At 48.8% G+C, this 4,640-nt stretch overlaps 1 non-coding gene across 1 annotated transcript; it reads left to right on the top strand.

Annotated features, from left to right (window-relative positions):
* Positions 1–2,061: 2,061 nt before the first annotated feature.
* On the top strand, positions 2,062–2,134 carry TRNAV-AAC (transfer RNA valine (anticodon AAC)). The gene has a single exon. It is a non-coding gene; the product is annotated as a tRNA-Val (tRNA).
* Positions 2,135–4,640: the final 2,506 nt, after the last annotated feature.

Consider the following 4,640-nt stretch of genomic DNA (forward strand, 5'->3'; position numbering starts at 1 on the left):
GTGTGGGGAATTAAACCCAGGCTACCTGGGTGAAAGCCAAGAATCCTAACCACTGGACCACATGGGACTTCCATCGCACTTTTACATGTTCATATTCAATAACACAATTAAACGTAGGAATTCAAAGTAGCCATTTAAAAGAAGCCATTCAAAAAACTTCAAAAACAGACTTCAAAGAGAAATTGCAGAGTTACAACTGATCTGCAAACTTAACACCATTAATTTGAGCTTGAAGAGGGACTGGGGGTGACTGGCTCACTACAAAAGCAATTTTCCCTCTCTTGGTATTGACACTTCCCTGTCAATTACTTGGAGAGAGCCACATCCACCCTGACTGAATTAGCCTTCAACACTGGTTCTCCCCTTGTATGGTAACTCCCTTTACATCATGTTCCAATATATATTTATGCCTCTATCTGCAATTTTCACTCCATGCATCTGAAGAAGAGGGCTTTTTACCCACGAATGCTTGTGTCCAAATAAATCTGTTAGTTCTTAAGGTGTCACCGGACTCCTCGTTGTTTTTGTGAAATAAAAGCAAAATGCACTCTAAGCTGATCTTAACCCTTTCAATGCCATTACAAACTTAGATGCTTCTCACCACAGGCCGGCTGGTGGCTTTTCAGCCAGGCTCTCCCCTTTCGTCAGTGCTTCAGTTGCCTGGTGTGGGGGTGTCTGTAGATGTAGGTTTACGAGAGAGACAAAGCATGGCAAATGTCTCTACTTTTATCATGTCCTTTCTTCCCTCTTGGCTTTGCTCCCCCTTCAGAGTCAGGTGAGCATCACTGCTTCTCTCCAAGCAAGTCTGAGCAATTCCCCTGGGGTGTCTTCTTGCAGGGAAGTGATTGCACTGTAGCTCCCTTGCTGAACAATGGCTGTTGATCGGTTGTTTGACACCCTGTCCGAGTGTTGGTTACTTTCCTTGCTGTTGTCACTGGGGAGCTAATATTTGGCTGACTCCCCCACCTTACAGCATAGTGATAACCACACGGCACAATTCTCATAACTTCATATGCATGAATGGTATACATCTATGGGTAGAGAAATGACTTTCAGCAGATCATATCCTTTCCCCTGATACCTTACAAGGCATGCTCTGTATATAAGATCACTATTATATGAAAATGAGGAATATGGGGGTTACAGCACACTCCCCCAAAGGTACAGAATGTCACACTGAGATTCTATTTTCATTTGTTATGTAACAGCATAAAAGAGATCCAGTGACTGACCAATGGCATTTTCAAGTGCTAAAATAGCAAGCGCTGTTGGTCTCTCATTGGCCATCAGCGACTGAAGATACGGTTTAATGAGGCAGCCCTTCAAGGCGAGGGTGGCTCTGTCCACTGCCTTCCGTTGCGCTGCTGGGCACCAAGTCCCTGGCGGTCAATATGTGAAGCTGGGAGAAGAGAGTGGGGTGGCAAGCGGTGGTAGAACTTTTGCCACCAGGGTCTAGCTGTCTAACTTCCTCTTTGTACTGCTGGGCCCCCGTTGCCTTCAGGTAACACAGGAACTAAGGCAGGAATAGGGTGAGGAAGCAAGTAAAGCCGAGCAAGGAAGGCAAAAGTTAATCTTATCTTCATGGGCAGCTTGCAATGACGTCCTTTTTCTGTGCCACAGCTGACAACAACATCCCAGACAGAAAAGTAACAGGCCAAAAAGAAACCTAGCAGCTGCTGAAACAGTTCAGTTGGGAGCGTGCTAGACTAACAGGCTCTTCTATCCTCCTTTATGCACGGGTGGGTTGTTTTCTGAGAGTGCAGCAGTTCCTTTAACTGCCACGAGTCCCTCATTTCAGGCTATGCAGCAGGAAAAGACAGCATGGGCTTCTGCACCGAGTTGGCCCACCTGACCTTTCATTCTTCTCTTGATCTTTGTCAGCAAGGAGAAGAAAATGAACCTCTCCCTCAAGCTGGAGACACACGGGCGAGGTACGGACGACTTCCTGAGTGCTGGCTCCAGTCCTCTGCTCCGCCAGCTGACTTATCGAGGGGCTACCACCACATTCTCTAGATTTGTCCATCGGTCTGTGCCAGAGTGAGCAACAACCCAGTAGGTGGAGTTTCTGTAGTGTAGTGGTTATCACATTTGCCTAACACGCAAAAGGTCCCTGGTTCAAAACCAGGCAGAAACGTGCTGGCTTTCTTTTCCCAGATCCCCTTGTTGTTCAGAAAGGGCACTCCTCCTATTGGCCTGTCCCTGGGATAACTCCAACTCCTGCATGACAGAGGATGCTGACAGCAGTGGAGAAAGCACCTTGGTGTCAGGCTGGAGAACCTAGAGTAGTTAGGCCAGTCACCATTTGGAGGCTTGTGGCTTGGCCACCTCTGCTGTTGGAGGTTGGCCTATAGAGGCTCTCACTTCCTGCTGGGCTCCTTTGCGTGACCGGCCAAAGGAGGAAGTGAGGCAGGAATGGGGCAATAGAGGAAAGTTGAGCTGAGGAAGGCAGGGAAGAAGCTGTGCGGCTAAGTGGGGTTAGTAGAGCACCACCCTTCATTCTGCAAAGCCTGGGGAGGTGTGGTTGGCTGCTGGGAGGTAGAATCCTGTGCCTGCCTCTTGGCTTCCCAGGAGTGGCTACTTGCAGCCCAGGAGAAGAAGGGAGGTTCTGGGTGAAAGGAAAACAAGCAAAGCTGAGTCCAAGTGGAGAATGGCGGCTCCTTTATGGCCAACCTGGGGGCATGACTGATGGTTTTAGAGGTGGAGGCTGGGCTGGCTGTGAGCAACTGGGATCCAGGAAACCCCCACCTGCCCTTCTGAGGGCTGAACCCATGGAGGTGCGGTTGGCTGCTGGGAGACAGACCCCTGTGGCTGCCTGTTGGCATCCCAGGGGTGGCTACTTGCAGTCCAGGAGAAGCGGGGTTCTGGGGGAAAGGAAAAGCAGCAATGGTGAGGCTGCGTGGGCTCCTTTCTGGCCGAGATGGTGGACTGTGGTGAGTCTGGGAGTTGCCTGTAAGCCATAAGTGGACATAGAGCAGTGAAAACTGCTGCTCCATTCTGGCCGACCTGGGGGCGCCATGGATGACTTGGGAGTGGGGGCAGGGCGCTGCCTGTGAGCAAATGGGATCCAGGAAGCCCCAGCCTGCCCCTCCAGGGGCCGAGTCTTCTTCTCTCCTGCCATGGGAAGCCCGACCTTAAGCCTGCCCAGTATGTGCAGCAGCTCGAGCATTAAGCCTTCCTGTGTGCATAACTGAACTACGCCCTAGTGTAATAAGGTGTAAAGTTTAGATTGTGAATTTATCTTTAATTTCCATGGTAATTTACTTTAATCTTTTATTCCTACCACTTATAATCCTTAAAACTCCATCTTTCTGTAGTTAATAAATCTGTTTTATGCTCTACTTAAACTGGTGTATTTTGCTTGAAGTTCTTGGGAAATCTCAGCTCCATTACAAGGCTGGTTCATGTACTATTCACAGTGAGGGAATGGTGGACCCTGTGTAATAAACTCACATTGATCAGGCTTCTGATTAAGGCAAGATGGTATGATCCAGGGGTGCAAGGCTGCAGAGCTGTAGGGGGGGCGACTTTCTATCATTAGTGTTATGAGTGGCTGCAGAAGCATTCATGTAATTCAGTTGGCTGTGTCCCTACCTACGGATGTCTGTGTAAGTGCAATATCTGCCAGAGATTCACAGCTTGTCTCAGCATCACATGTGTGAGAGGGAGTCCAGGTGGTGGGACAAAGGGCTCAGGGGTCCCACTGTTCAGGTTGCATCCCATAGATCCCATCACAGACTTTCAACAACCACAGCGGGTGCTCACTGAGACAGAGAGAGAGATGCCAAAATAGTGATCTCCAGTGCCAGCAGACATCAAACTATCAGAAATTCTGTGCACAGAGAAGACCCTGCTAGTGGAAAATGCCTTTGAAAAAGGCCCTTCTGTCCCCAGCTGTGGTCGTACAGTGCTCAGTGCTCTGCATTGTGGCCTCAAGAGTCATGGATGCAAGTTGAGTTACGATGACCTTTTCCTTGTCTCCACGTTTCTTAGGTGCCTCTTCCAACACTTGTCAGAAAAAATGACCGGTTTCTTTTGGAAGCATTTGCATTGCAAGGCAGAGGCAGTCTTCTCTGCTTCTTCAAAAGATTGACCAAAAAGTGTGAGGAGTGGTCACATTTGGCAAGGCACCACTGGGTGCTGCATCTCTAACCTCCACTTTACCTGGCAAGTGCCTCTGGGACTTTTCTCCCAGCTGCTCCATTTTTCATCAGTGTCAATCAAAAGGAAGATGACATGACATCTGTGTGTGGACATCCCCAGCGAATCACAAGGACGTGTGGTGCAGGCTTTTGTGTTGCAGCAATTGCAGTCAAAGCAACCACCATGCCAATGCCAGTCACAGCAGCCTTTTCATCAACTCCAGGCTTGTGATTTGATTCTTTCCAATGTTTCTCTCCAAAGAAGCCTTTTCCTTAGCAAGCAATGACTTGGATACCAAGGGAGGTCTCTTCTGTTTCCTAGAAAGACACAGGAAAATGTGAGCAGAGGAGACAAAACCCATAGAACAAGGTACTACTGGGAGTTGAACCCAGGATCTCCTGTTTACTAGACAGGTGCTTTAGCCACCCAAGCCACGGTGCCTGCCTTGCAAAAATACTTGCAACTGTTCCCTTTGATGGTCCACGACAACACCTGCAAAT

This window comes from Gopherus flavomarginatus, chromosome 4, assembly GCF_025201925.1.
Source record: "Gopherus flavomarginatus isolate rGopFla2 chromosome 4, rGopFla2.mat.asm, whole genome shotgun sequence".
NCBI lineage: Eukaryota > Metazoa > Chordata > Testudines > Testudinidae > Gopherus > Gopherus flavomarginatus.